The 16011-nt window shown below is 36.6% G+C and overlaps 1 protein-coding gene across 1 annotated transcript in view; it reads right to left on the bottom strand.

The window, feature by feature from the left end:
• The window catches only part of LOC106087535 (nuclear hormone receptor FTZ-F1 beta), a 118740-nt gene extending 107568 nt beyond the window's left edge, over positions 1 to 11172 (bottom strand). The window contains exon 1 of the mRNA XM_013252593.2: positions 10468 to 11172. The gene's annotated coding sequence lies outside the window, so the exon portion shown is untranslated. The remainder of the gene's footprint in view (positions 1 to 10467) is intronic.
• Positions 11173 to 16011: the final 4839 nt, after the last annotated feature.

The raw sequence follows: 16011 nt of genomic DNA, 5'->3' as shown, positions 1-16011 counted from the left end.
AGCTATATCAGGTTATAGACCGATTTTAACCATACTTTGCACACTTGTTGGAAGCCATAACGAAACACGTAATGCAAAACTTCAGCCAAAGCGGATAGGAATTGCGCCGTGTAGGACTCAAGAAGTCTAATCTGGAGATCGGTTTATATAAAGGCTATATTAGTTTAAAGACTGATTCAGGCTATACTTGGCACAGTTGTTGGGAGTCATACCAGAGCACTTCATGCAAAATTTCAGCCAAATCGGATAAGAATTGCGCCCTCTAGAAGTCAAGACCCAAGGTCGGCAGCTATATCAAGTTATCAATCTATTTTGACCATACAAGACAAAATTGTTAGCAGTAGCAAAAAAATTTTTTTTTTTTTTAAATTTTTGAAAAAAAATATTTTGTTTTTAATTTTTGATAGAAAATATTTTTTTTTAAATTTTTGATTAAAAACAATTTTTTAAATTTTTGAAAAAAAAATAAAATTGAAAAAAAAATTATAATTATTTTTTATGGTTTCTTAAGTGGTCCTATGTGTCCCGTCATGATACCAATAGCTATACTGACCTCCTTCTTACTTCCTGTCAGTAATAGCCTCGTCTTCTCACGATCTGGATACCCCCACAGAATTTTCGGCGCCCTACCGACCGTTTCGCTGTTCCACAATGTGGCATGCGCATTCGTCGCCCACGCCCTTAACTTGGAATGCGTCGACCCGAAAGGCTTTGGGTTAACCAAATTTATTGACGGCAGTCCTCTGGCCTTCACCGCCAAATCGTCTGCCCTTTCATTTCCCCTTACTCCGTTATGGCACGACACCCAAACGATGCGGATTTTCCCATTCTCAGAGAAGGCGTTAATCTCCTTCTTACATTGCAAGACTGTTCGTGACCTTGCCGTCCTGGTTGTTATTGCCCTTATGGCAATTTTAATGTCGGTAAAGATATTTACACTTGACGTCCTCGCATTAGCACCACATCACTTCACGCATCCCGGTTCTCCGCCTCCGCAGGCCGTATTACGGTCAGGAAGTCTAAAATAGATCTCTGTCCTCTTGCTTTGATCCATCCGTGTAACATGATCTTCCAGATGGCAATACTAGGGTTCCGTCAATCCAAGAAGTGCCTCGCACTTGACTTCAAGTTTCATCTCAGGTATCCAATCGGAAACCTCTTCCCTTCCTTCCAGGTTTCCTATCGCCGCCTCGATTATACCGCGATGGTATGAACTGCTCCCATCCTCAATCCATTCTCCATTGTTCTTGCATAGTATTGACAATATTTTTTTGATATGGCAACTTATTGCTACTTTGGCCTTACCCTATCTCAGCAACATCATCTCTTTTAGCAACTAAAAATAAGTGATATAGGGAAGAAAGCAATAACCATTTAAAACCTCATTTTTACCATTCAATTGTTTTTAAATCGTTACCCGTCAAGAAATATTGGCTATTATAACTAATAAACTGAAACTAGCCACAAAAAGCATTTTAATCAAGACTCTTATGGGCGTCTGATGGGAAACTTTGATAGAAGAATGGAAATTGAACAAATCGTCGGAAGTATGACAGCAATAATGGGAACTTGATAATGCGCTGCGGGAACTTAGAGATCATCATTATGAGCAATGAAATGGACTTGATAGCAAATCTTTAACCTCATCTTAGACCATTAGAAAAACTCCCAACCAATTGATGACTAGATCTAACCATTCTTTGGCCTAACTTCCAATCAATTGAAGACTCTATGGGCTTTTTGCCACTTCTATTGTGTGCCGTTTCTTTTGGTCTTTAATGTCCATCTGTCTGTCTGTCTGTCTGGCTTCTTAGCCTCTAATAAACTTAATGAAATGATTAGAAAAAAATGCTTGAATACCTGAAGCAGAATTGAAGTCAGAACATGGTTTATCCACAGATTAAACCACAATTTAAAGCAAACCCCATAGCCTATTGCTCATCGCAACTATCGTCTACTCGCACATCATGATAATCTCTTGGGTTACAATGAACCTTAGATTTATGTGAATTGTTCAAGTGTTCGCTTAATTACAAACATTAGGTGTAATTATTAGAAACATTAGTTGAAATGTAAATTACTTACTTTAATTAAGCAAAATTCTTCCCACTTTGGATATTCAATTGCGGCAAATTGGTAAAGCATTGTGAAAAGATTTATAAAGCATGAAATATAATTATTTGGTCTGTTCGAATCCTATATACAGTTTGCAATGGAAATAATCAAACAAACATTTTAAAATTGGAAACCAGTAAGGAAAGACAAAAGTTGGCGGAGCCAACTTACCCTACACCTAGCCTACAGTTATGGATTCGGGCAATATGTAAATATCTATGTTTATGAGAGCTATATCTAAATCTGAACCGACTTTCAAACAGATCGTTTTAATATTTTTGTTACTATGGACTTATAAGTGTAAATCGGGCGTTACATATACATGGAAGCTATATCCAAATTTGAACCGATTTTGATGAAACTATGCAGGTATGTTAAGAAGAGCAACAAAACAATCCATGCCAAATTTTATGCAGATCGGTTGAAAATTGTAGCTACTACAGCCATTTAAGTGCAAATCGGGCGATACATATACATGGGAGCTATATCTAAATCTGAACCGATTTTGAAGAAATCTTGCAGATAGGTCAATATAAGTAACAAAACAATCCATGTCAAATTTTGTGCAGATCAGTTGGAAATTGTAGCTACTACGGCTATTTAAGTGAAAATCTGGCGATAGATATATATGGGAGCTATATCTAAATCTGAACCGATTTTAATGAAATTTTGCAGACATGTTAAAATCAGTAACAAAACAGTCCGTGGCAAATGTTATGCAGATCAGTTGAAAATTGTTGCTACTACGGCTATTTAAGTGAAAATCGGGCAATAGATATATATGGGAGCTATATCTAAATCTAAACCGATTTTTACTAAAATCAATAGAGATTGTGCGTGGGCCAAAAACGTGATATGTGCAAAATTTCGTGACGATGGGACAACAAAAACGACCTGCACTTTGATTACAAGAATACATGGACTCACAGACGGACATGGCTAAATCGAATCAGAAAGTGATTCTGAGTCGATACTTATCAATGGGTCTAGCTATCCTCCTTCTTAGCGTTGCAAACAAATGCAAAAACTTATAATACCCTGTACCACAGTGGTGGTGTACTATACAAAGGATTACAAAAGTGGGGAAATGTCATGTTCTAGGATGCAAATGAAAGGTATTAGCGTGTCGATAACGAATATGCAGAAAGCTGTCTAAAAATTGGATCCGGGAAGGACTTACGAGGTCTTGAGAAATGTTGTAATGGCCTTGGAATTGTTATAAAAATTTTATTTTTTTCTGTGAATATGAAGGAAAGCACTGCAGGCAAAACATTTTTCAAAACAAAGTCGTGCGCAGTTTTTATACCCACCACTATAGGATAGGGGTATACTAATCGAGTCGTTCAACCTCATTATCGAGTGTAACACCTCGATATATTGATCTAAGACGCTATAAAGTATACATATTCTTGACATTGAAGAGCTATAGTTGATCTGGCCTTGTCCGTTCGTCTTTCGAAAACACGATAGCCATCGAACTTCCTATTGATGCAGGTTTTTCGGGTTTGCAGATGGGCCATATTGGTTCAGATTTGGATATACCTCCCATATTAACCGATCTCCCGAATTGAATTCTTAAGCACCTGGAAGCCACAATTTTTGTCCGATTTGCCTTAAATTTTGCAAATAGTGTTCTGCTATGACTTCCAACAACTGTGCTAAGTACGGTCTATAACCAGATATAGCTCTCATATAAACCGATCTCCCGGGTTGACTTCCTGAACCCCTGGAAGTTTCAATTCTGGACCGATTTGGCTAAAATTTCACAAATAGTGTTCAGGTATGACTTCCAACTTCTGTGCTCAATACGGTCCAAATCGGTCTATAACCTGATATAGCTCCCATATAAACCGATCTCCCGATTTAATTTCTTGAGACACTGAAAGTCACAAAATTCCGATTTGGCTGAAAGTTTTGCAGATAGTGTTCTGTTATGACTTCCAACAACTGTGCCAAGTACGGTTTAAATCGGTCTATAAGCTGGTATAGTTCCCATATAAACCGATCTGCCGATTTGACTTCTTGAGTCGTTATAAGCCGCAATTTTTGTCCGATTTGGCTGAAATTTTGCATGCGTTGTTCTGTTACGACTTCCAGGAAATGTGTGAAGCTCGTTCCAAATCAGTCTATAACCTCATATAGCTCCCATTTAAACTAATTGTGCCAAGTACCGTCCAAATTCGTCCATAATTTGATATAGCTCCCATATAAACCGATCTCCCGGGTTGACTTTCGGAACCCCTGGAAGTTTCAATTCTGGTCCGATTTGGCTAAAATTTCACAAATAGTGTTCAGGTATGACTTCCAACTTCTGTGCTAAATACGATATAGCTCCCATATAAACCGATCTCCCGATTTAATTTCTTGAGACACTGAAAGTCACAAAATTCCGATTTGGCTAAAAGTTTGCAGATAGTGTTCTGTTATGACTTCCAACAACTGTGCCAAGTACGGTTTAAATCGGTCTATAAGCTGGTATAGTTCCCATATAAACCGATCTTCCGATTTGACTTCTTTAGTCGTTATAAGCAATTTTTGCCCGATTTGGCTGAACTTTTGCATGCGGTGTTCTGTTACGACTTCCAGGAAATGTGTGAAGCTCGTTCCAAATCAGTCTATAACCTCATATAGCTCCCATATAAACTAATTGTGCCAAGTACCGTCCAAATTGGTCCATAATTTGATATAGCTCCCATATAAACCGATCTACCGGTTTGACTTCTTGAACCTCTAGGAGCCACAATTTTTGGCTGAACTTCCAGGAAATGTGTGAAGAACGGTCCAAATCAGTCTATAACATCATATAGCTCCCATATAAACCGGTCTCCCAATTACCCCTGGTTTGGTTCCTAGAAGCTTTAATTTTTGCTGGTTAGACAAATGTTTGGTATGAAGAATAAAATTATGCTCTTCAACTAAATTTAGTTTGCATACATTTTTAGCAGAATCCATGGTGGTCGGTTCACAAGATTTAACCCGGCCTAACTTTTACTTGTTCATTTTTGGCTATGTATGGAAGGCTGTTCGAAAAATGAAATGAGAGCGACGTAGTCGAAAATTTTTTTTAAAAATTTTTTTGAGAATTTTTTTTTTTTTTTTCTGTAGAGATCTTTTGGGGTTAAATATATTTATTTTGCATATTGATCGTAATCTACTCCTTCGTACCTTTCATTTGATACCCATATTGCCTAGGATTAAGGGGGGTTGACAATTCTCAAGATCCGGTAGGTCCTTCCCGGGTCCAATTTTTAAACATATTTTTACATATTCGTAATCTACTCAATAATACCTTTGATTTGATATCCATATTGCCTACATTGGAGCACTTCCCTTCGAGAGGTGGTTTTTGGTCCCCAGGGGGTTCAGGGGCCTTTGCCTCAAAAACGTACTTCAGATTCGTGCACCTGGGGTCAAACCTCGTCTGCATAACAAATTTCAGCGAAATCGGAGGAGCGCCCTATAGTCTGCGTTTTTGCCATGTAGCCTTTGCTACCTTTAATACGAAAAGATAGCTGTGAAACAAAATCTTGAGGAATTACTCAAAGACGGCAATGCCGTGCTGGTAATCTGAACCAAGTTTCTGTCAACGACTAGGTAACTAAGGAGGTTATTAATATAAAGATATAGAATACCGGAATATTAATCCCCAACTTTAATCGTCAAAAGGAAAAATGCACTGTGCGCCTTGTCCAGCCCAATATTCAGCAGTGGGAAGTTACTCCAAGGATTATCTTTTGTGGAGGGTATGGTAGCTAGTTGTGGAAAGAGAAAATCTAAAGACTAGCCTGGGTCAGAATGATGTGTATTAGCGAAGACAGCCCAGCTTTCTGAGGGTGGCCTTTGAATAGGAAAACAATGACATTTATAAAATTATGAAGGGCTAAAACTTTTCTGGGGGTGCTTAGATCACCTTATGATGGGATCACTGAGGTACAGTTTGAGAACGGTCTACATGGCAGTTATGTCCATATATCAAAAGATCGGGGCCATATTGAACGTAGCTATATCCAAATATAGACCAATGAGAGCCATATTGAACGCCGATGTCTAAGGGCCCTACTCAGCTCATTGTGTCAAGTTTCAGCGATATCAGATAATAAATGTCCGCCCGTATGTCTGTTGAAATCAGGCTAAAGGCTTTAAAAATAAAGATGATTAGCTGAAGCTTTGCACGGATAAAAAAAAGAATATTTTTACCCATAGGCAGGTTAAGTTGGAAGATGGACTATATCGGAATATATCTTGATATAGCCCCCATACTAATACTACATTTCCCATAAACATTCCATTAAGGAACAGGGGATACTTCTCTCACATCAATGAGTGCAGTCCGATTAAAGTTTAAGCTCAATAATAAGAGGCCTCCTTTTTAATGCCGAGTCGGAACTGTGTGCCGCATAGCGACACCACTTAATAGAGCAGTTTCAACATGCCAGGATAACTCACAAATGTAGCCAGCATTAGTTAGGGGATAACCTCCGCTGTAATTCTGATGTACACGCCGGGATTTGTACCCAGGAGTTCGGCGTCTTAGGCGGATACGCCAACCTCTGCGCCACGGTTTGGCGCCATATGCGGATATGCCTACCTCTGCGCGATGGTGGCTTTCAAATCAATAATCCTATTTTCCTAATTTGATTTTCTTCCAGGAAGCATCCAAGCATTATAATATGTATATGCTTTAGCATTCAACCTTTACGAGACATCACTCCCTCCATAATCAAAGAAGACATTGAAAAATTAGCACAACCATAATACCAAAAAAAAATCACTACGAGAAAACACCAATGTCGTCTGTCTGTATATCTCTCTTTGTTGCCAATCTTTAATATGCTTTTAGTACCTAGTTGGCAAAAAAGAAAAAATTTCTTTGCAGTTGAGATTCTATATTTTGTGTTAGCTGTCTTTAATAAGCGGCTGCAGAAGGCCGAATATCGAACACTGACAACAATTTGTGGCGCACACACACAGCACAGGTTAAATATATGAAGAATCTTTCGTATTCTCATTATCATAGCCAGCGTCATCGTCGTCGCGTATATAAAAACAACAACAACATGACGAATGGGGCAGTGTGATACCATCACACCACTACCACCACCGCCAACAACAACAAGAACGCAGATTAAACTCATTTAACAACAACAGAAGAGTTTATTGACATTTGAAATAAACCCAAAATGAAAAGACGAAAAAGAAATACAACACTCACAACTTGCTTGCTGACTTGACTGCTTGCCAGCCGACCATCCAGCCAGCCAGCTAGCACTAGTACACACCTATTTCATTGAGACGGGCGTTGGGGGTTGAAAAAAGGAAAACAGACATCATTGCCCGAGGGAATGGGGGAAGAGTACGAGAGATGACACGAACGAGAGCATGTCCGATAGTATTTGGCATGCTCTCTCTTGAACATACTCAAAGAAATCCATAGTAAGCAGAGTTGCCATGCATTAATATTCATCTTCAACTTTTATTTGGAAACGGCTGCGGATGCATGGAATGGATGCAACCGACAATTTTATTATGTGAGCATACATTAACGAAATGTACAGGCTTATTCCGGTGTTTGAATTTTCAAAACGCAAAAACTTGTTTTGTCTATATTTCCTAAGTCCTTCTCTTTTAAGATTTGAAATCACTTGAGGTTACTCTTACTATATAGAGGTTTGATAAGAGTATGTATTCGAACATCGACTTTGCAAGAAATAAGGCAAAATATTATTTTGTTTTGCGTTTTCGAAAAATGGAACAGGCCTGGTAGTGTTTCATGAAAAAGAATTGGGATTATTTTGGAGAAATTAAACCCACGGTTGAATTAGGCTTCCAGAGTTTCAAGAAGTCAAGCCGGAAGAATTAAAGCGGCTATATCTATTTATTTGCTTTTGTGGATCGTATGTCAGCCAAATAAGGAGTGATAAATCGTGGAAAATATGTATATGAGAAATAAAGGTAGTTATGGGCCTTTTTGTATTGGGGCAGGTGTTGATGTCATACCAAATTTCAGTCGAATCGGTAAAGATATAGGGGTTTATAGGTTAAAAACTCAAATTGGGCAATACGTTTATATGGGAGTTGTATCCATATGGTCCAAAGCGCTACGGAGGCCACCGTAGGTATGTCTGCCTATGACGCAGAACGCCTGGGTTCGAATCCTGGCAAGATCATAAAAAAACATTTTCAGCGGTTGTTATTCCCTCCCAATGCTGGCCAAATTTGTCGCTCTGCTGCACGCCGTTCTGACTCGGCTATAAAAAAGAGGCCTCTTATCATTAAAACTTGAATCGGACTTCACTCATTGATGTATGAGAATAGTATATTCATGGGCAAATATCTAATTTGCATTTGTATAACCCCAAATCTCACGACCTAAACCAAGAAGTACAATTTTGAAATTTTAAGCGATATTGCTCGATTTGTTCGAACTCTATTATTATATGACAAATAAACGAAAATGGCGTGTTCGACTTGGAAGACGATCAAGAGAATATACATACATACTTATATACAGTCGAAATCACATAACTGTAATACGCTTAGTCAAAAATCATTTTTAATACAAAATTTTGTTTTTTTATGAAACTGAAATCACATAAGTGTCTATTTCAATAGAAATCTAATTGGAATTGGAAAAATGTGTGTCACCAATAAAATTTGCAAACACATATCATGCATGTCAGCTCGCCAATTTACGTCTCGGAACTTTAATGTGCATTCCTCCTTCCCGACTCAAGTTATTTTGTACATAATTAATTTAGCAGAGCGATAATTGGTCTTCACTGATGCCTTGTCTCTTAATTGGAAATGAATTTCACTTCTCCGAACTTCTGTTAACTACGCTTAGCATTATGTTTAAGTGAAACGAAATTTGCACATTTTAAGCAAATTACTTATGAGATTTCGACCTCATTGTTAAGGGTAGCAGGGGCTACTTCTCTCATATCAATGACTGCAGTTCGATAAAAGTTTAAAGCTCAAAGATATGGGACCTACTTTTTATGCGATATACGAACGACGTATCACACAGCGACTTCACTTGGTAGAGAAGTTTAAACATAGCAGGATACCTCACAAATGTAGGCACTATTAATAAGGGGATAACCATCGCTGAAAATTTTTCCGATTTTCACGCCGGTATTTGAACACTGGCGTTCGGCGTCATAGGCGGACACGCTAGCCACTGCGACATGGTGTCCTCAATCTCGACTTGATTTTCCATCTTTCTGTATATTTTGACATAGATCTTGATTTAAAGGAAAACATTTTAAAAATAAATATAGTAAACTGCACCGCTGTTGATGTTGGTATATTTTGCGAATTCATTGCTAAGCACCTGGTAACACATTCTGTCTCTGACTATGGTCTTGCTATTTTCAACATCTACTTCAAAATGCGCTTGGAGGCCACCGTAGCGCAGAGGTTAGCATATCCGCCTATGAAGCTGAGCGCCTGGGTTCGAATTCTGGCGAAAATATCAGAAAAAAATTTCAGCGGTTGTTGTATGGCAACCATGTAGAAACTTCTTCCCGTAGAGGTGTCGAACTGCGGCACGCCGTTCGGACTCGACTGTAAAAAGGAGGCCCCTTATCATTGAGCTTAAACTTGAATCGTACTCATTGATATGTGGAAAGTTTGCCCCTGTTCCTTAACGGAATATTCATGGGCAAATTTGTATTTTGCAAAGTAAAAAATTGTGATTTTCCCTTCGAATTCCCCCATATATTAATAATGTAATATAAAAAAATTTTAATTTTAAAGGTACAGCAGATAAAAGGTATTTGACATAAATACAATTTCAATACATAGTCGTACGTGAAAATCGGAAAAGGACTGATAGTAAGTAGGTGATAACCGCTGAAATAGTAAATGGGCCGAGGGTTACACAAATAAATTTCTTTATTTATATTCTCCATATTTCAATGCAAACTTATGTATATGTTCACTGCTAAGTATATGGCTATTTGGCAACCCTATTAGTTAGTTATGACCACTTTGTTGTTATTGCTATTGTTCGCTACGGTCTTATTGGACTCAATATAGTTATCTCTTTTCAACGCATGGCTGCTATGTGCCAGGCAAGGTGTACAACAGATGGTGTTGTTGCTTTTGCGATACACTTGATTTTTTGTTTACATTCGCATGCTGATGATGGTGACGACGACGACGACGTCAAAAGAAAAGATTTTCAAGAGAGCCAGAGAGATTATCAATTGGAACAAATGAATGGGGGGAGAGGTGGAGAGGGTGAGAATACATGCATTTATGTTAAAATAACCTTCAATTTTTTGTATTTGTTTGGGTTAAACGAAGAAAATAAATAATAAAGCAAACGTCTAAAATGAGATATCTTACCTTTCAGATTCCAGTGTTGTTGCTATTGGCGTTGATGGTGTGGTATAAAAAATCCAATTAGTTTTTTAAATGCAGTTGTTTTTTAATAAACATAAAAACAAAAATTCAACAGAAAATTTTTGCGAAAACATGAAAATCTATATGAAAAAAAAATATACACACACTATTCATTAACTTGTGGTTTGGTTTTCTTCACTGCTATTTTACATTTTTCTCTCTGCTCTCTTTTAGTGCTTCTTCTTCTTTTACCCATCAAATGACCTTTACATAAATTTTTTCTGGGCTGAATTCTTTTTTTTTTGTTGCTCTCTTTTTCTTTGTGCTGCTCGCGTACACTTCACATTTTTTGTTTGATTTTTAAATACAAAAAAATTCACAAACTTTTTCCTTTTTAATTTTTTTGGGTTATTTAAATTTTTTTTATCATCAGCCTTTTATTTTGGAACTCAGAATATTTCCATGTTTCAAAGAAATCAATTCATGCTTTATTTTGTTGTTATTTTTTTAATTCAGAAAAAATTGCTGGTCTCGCATTTTGTGCAGGGCATTGAGATGAAACACAACAAAAAAAATAACTAAATTCAACGCTCCGACAGACATTCGGTTCGTGCTATGCTTCTCTGCTCCCTTCACAACAAAAATACCAAAATACCGTTAACCGCTCGACACAACCGCCTTCAGAAACCAAAAAACGACGACTCAACGACTACTGTTTTATCCGTTGCTGAAACCTTGCTATAGCCAGGTGAAATAAGCAACAATAAGAGAGTAAGAGAATAAAATGTTATTAAAAGAGCAACAGAGAGAGAAAAGAAGGTGACAGCACATATGTAATGCACATATCGTGTGAAGGTAGCTTTATGTAGAACACATAGACAAGGAATACAGAGATACTACAAAACTCTCTTCGCTGTAACGTTATACAGGGAAATTGTCAAGATGGCACTGAAAACGTAAAAATTTACTATCAATAACGAAAAACAAACGAAACCCGTTAAATTTAAATTGCAAATTGAAAAAGTTATCAACTTTTCGACACTTTTACACAATCAGTCAGTTTTGAAAATTTAATTTGAAAACTGGCAAAGAACAATCATTATATTGGAAGAAGCCAAATTAACTGATCGTTGCAAACAGGCAAATGTAAACGTGACATACAAAGGTAGGTTGTTGTCATAGTTCTACGGCTGCGGTTGTACACAGAGAGAATTTTTCTTCATATATGTAATGACCAGCTTTCATAACCTTTTGTTCTTAACGAAAAAAATTTATGAATATGATCGTTTATGAAAAAAGTTCTTATATTTATGAAGTTCTTATATTTGTTTCATACATGTAAAGAAAATGTTATAATATTAATAATTGTTATCCTAAATATAAAAAGGATGCTATTGAAATATATTCACATAGAAAAAATTTGCCCATGAAGATTCCATTAAGGAACAGGGGCAATCTTCTGACATACCAGTGAGTTCTGTCCCAATCAAGTTTAAGCTCAAGAATAAGGGGCCTCATTTTTATAACCGAATCAGACCGGCGTACCGAAGTGAGACCCCTTTTGGGAAGAAGTTTTTACGTGGCATAATACCTCACAAATGGCGCCAGCATTAGGAGGGGATAACCAACACTGAACATTTTTTCTGATGTTCTCACTAGGATTCGAACCCGGGCGTATAGTTTTTTTGCGTCATAAAATGTTTTCCAACATTAAAAAAAACTTCGAACATAATTTGCAAAGGGAAGCCATTGATAGACCATCAAAATTTAAGCCTAGTACTGGCTTCGACTTTTCGGCCGAACAAATGTCAAAACTCATTAAAGGCGCTATGACACGGCATGTAGATGTCTTAAGACATGTCACTTTATGTATTCACATGTAATCGAAAATGTTTGGCAAAATTGTCAATTTAAATAGAAATCATAATTTTTGCTATCACTCCTGTATGTTAATTTCGTATGACAACCTAAAAACTTGAGCAAAATCTGATTTTTTTTTATGCGTAATACTTGCTAACGTTGTGAGAAAGCTGGTTAAATCATAAATTTGTGAAAACAATTTAATTTGGGGTTGCTTTCATTCGACTGACAATAAAAACAGCTGATTTCTTTATGTTTTTGTCAGAAGGAATAGAGCATGCTTTAAACCAAAAAATTACATATGCTATTTTGAACAGTGATTTTCATATGTTAGTTTCGTTTGTATCACAAGGCATGTACAACTTAACATGTGCTAAATTTGACATGTCATAAGACTAACTACATGTCATGTAATAAAGCCTTAAGCCTAGTACTGATTTCGACTTTTCATCCGAACAACTGTCAAAACGCGTTATAAGTTCTATGACCAAAATACCAGCCACATGTCGATGCGCCAACATCACGTGTAAAACTTCAGCTAAATCGGAAAACGATTGTGGCCTCCAGGGCTTCAACTCCAATCTTAACCAATATGTATGAAATTACAAGCGGATGTTTTCCTTCGGCTGCTATCGTGACATCCTAAGACCATGGAAGTCGCAATATTTTCCGATTTGGCTAAAATTTAGCTCGTTTGTTTGTTGCGACTTCTGACAACTTTGCTAAATGTGGTCCAAATCGATCTATAACCAAATAAGCGACCTGTCATTACGCCCTACGGTCTATTGAATGCAGGAATGCTAAAGATGATGCCGAACTCGTCGTTTTCAACAAAATGCAAAGACAATTAAGAAGAATAAAAAGCCAATCAATGCCGAAATCTCATCAAAGCCATCAGGTCTTCATAAAAACATTCGCCAATGCCGAAAAGGCGACCTGTCATAACGCCCATAGTCCATAAGATCCAAAATTAATATTAGGCGTTATGACCGCTCTTTAGATGAGTATTCTGTTCAGCTTTTCGTGCGGAGTGCTGTCAAACTCCATATAAAACAAATAAAAATGGCGTTTGGGCATAATCCACCGAAAATGCGCGATATGTCCCGATATTGCAGAAAGATGTCGAGGGGCCTAACTTAACTCGCCGTCCCAAATTTTGGCGACATCGGACAATAATTCAAAAAATTCATGAAAATCAGCCAAAAAAACTTAAAATGATTATATCTCCTTATCTTAGCCTCGTAAAGCAAAAGTAAAGATAATTCGTGATCAATTTAAAAAATTCGAAAAAGTGGTGAAAAACGGCCAAAAATGAATTTTCCCTAGGAAAAATTAAAATGACCATATCACCGTAACTAAACCTTGTAGAGAAAAAGTAAAGATAATTCGTGATCGCTTCCAAAAATTCGAAAAACTGATGAAAATCGGCCAAAAAATTATTTTTTTCCTAGGGAAACTTAAAACGGCCATATCTCCTTAACTAAGCCTCGTAGAGCAAAACTTAGGTTAATTAGTGATAATTTCCAAAAAAATTGAACCATTGACCAGTTTGCAACGTCCAGTTAATTTGACTTCTTTCAATTAATGATTGTCCTTTGCCAGATTATCAATTGGCTTTGATTTTGCTTCTATTTAGAATAGAAAGCAAAATCAAAGCCAATTGGCTTCAGCTGGACAAAGAAATCCAATAATCATTAATGAATTTTTTAAATCATGCAGCATACATATCGTGCAATAAGTCGCACGTCAAAATAGCTATATCAAAGCTCAGCGCTATGTAATTCCCATTGCATACCTTTTGATATCCTAGACAAGAACCCCATAATGAGATATAAACGTACATTTGTACGACAGACGGCGTTAATTTGAATTTTAAAAGCAAAGAAAGTATGTTAGATGTCGTTACTAAATATTAAAATAATCCTTCCGTACACAGAAAAAAAAATCTCACGGAAATTTATAGCCGCTGCATGGAGTAGGTGCAATTTCGAACGAGCTTATAGTTTACATTCGTTACAAGAGTATGGTCATAAGGTCTACGTTTAATCCGATCTTAACAAGATTTGGCAAAAGCTGTTTTATTTCGCGCCTCAATATGTGTGCAATATTTCGTCAAAATCGGTCCAGATTTAGATATAGCATTCATATAAATATTTTTCAGCCGATATGAAATTTTAAAGCTGTAAAAGCCACAAGTTGAATCCGATCTTTACAAAACTTTGTATATCAGTTTATAGCCATAACAGACGACATCGTGCACCAAACCTATTACGGAAGTTAATATTTTTTGTTTTTGTTGAAACTTTGGAATCATATTGGTTGTTGAAGGCCCCTAGTTGTCTTATGGTGTTATTAAGTATACGATGGCTTCCTTGGAGTTATGGTGTGGGGGTGTATGGCTGCTAGTGGAGTGGGTCACTTAGAATTTATTGAGTCCAAAATGGATAAATGGGGTTATCTCCATATAAAAAAAAAAAATTGAAACCAAGTGCTGCTAAACTAGGGTTAGCATCGACATGTTGGTTCCAACAAGATAACGATCCAAAGCATACATCGGAGGTTGTTAGGCTTTGGCTTCTATATAACACTCCAAAGCAACACTATATAACACCAACCAATCCCATGGCAGCCGGTTGTATGTACCGGATTGACCCGATGAATTCCTTCATCGGCAAGGGCTGCCGCCTCAGTGTACCACACACTACTACTAAAACAACAACAACTATATAACACCATTGAGCATCTTTGGGATCTATTGGAGAAAAAATTTCGTCAGCATGTTATAACCAGCAAGGAGATCTTACGAAGTGTCATGCAGGCAGAATGGGCGAAAATAACATAGGAGGAAACAGAGAAGTTGGTAAACTCCATGCCAAATAGACTAAGTGCAGTCTTAAAACAACGTGGCTATCCTACCAAATATTAGTAATGTGTTAATATGTTTTTATTTTGTGTTTAAATAACTCTTTTGTTAATTTTTAATTACTGGACGCAGACTTTGTGGTGCTTATATTTAATTGTTATCATATTTAAATCGCTCTAGAGTGAAAGTGCTTAACGAAGCTTATAATTTTGTTTTTGTTTTTTAATGTTAGGAATATGAAAAAAAATATATATATATGTATAAGAGTTGATTTGATTTATAATTTTATTTTGTGTTCTTTAACCAATCATAAAAGTTTGTCAGGTGAACGCAGACTTTATGGGCTATGTGTATCTTGATTAAAATCTCCATATCTCCAAACAGAATTTTTGAAAAATATTCATTACGCAAATAATTATTATTTTCTGGCTTTTTTCTGTATTGTTATGTGGTGTGCACATCTTGTTTACTTTTGATTTTTGATAAACGTCAAAATTTGTCATTGTTGGAAAAAATGGTCTATTGGCACAGCAAAATTAAATTTTTTCCTCGCCAGTATAAAAAACAACCTCCTACGTCATTTTTACATCTCACCATTGGAGATTGCTATCATTCGACATACGCTCATTGTTACAAACTATTATATAGAGTCGTATCCACTACAATTTATTAAAGCAGTAAAAAGTTTAATTGTATTTTTGAGCTTATCATAAATCCAAATTACAAAAATATTAATCAATAACACAAATTCCTTTATAGGACCGATTTCAGCAAATTTTTTATTTGAATGTAAAAATTTCTTAATTCAACCTTGTTTTTAATTT

The sequence above is a fragment of the Stomoxys calcitrans genome, chromosome 3 (assembly GCF_963082655.1).
Source record: "Stomoxys calcitrans chromosome 3, idStoCalc2.1, whole genome shotgun sequence".
Classification (NCBI taxonomy): Eukaryota; Metazoa; Arthropoda; class Insecta; order Diptera; family Muscidae; genus Stomoxys; species Stomoxys calcitrans.
The sequence above is the reverse complement of the archived record's forward strand: the minus strand, read 5'-3'. Positions and strand labels throughout refer to the sequence as shown.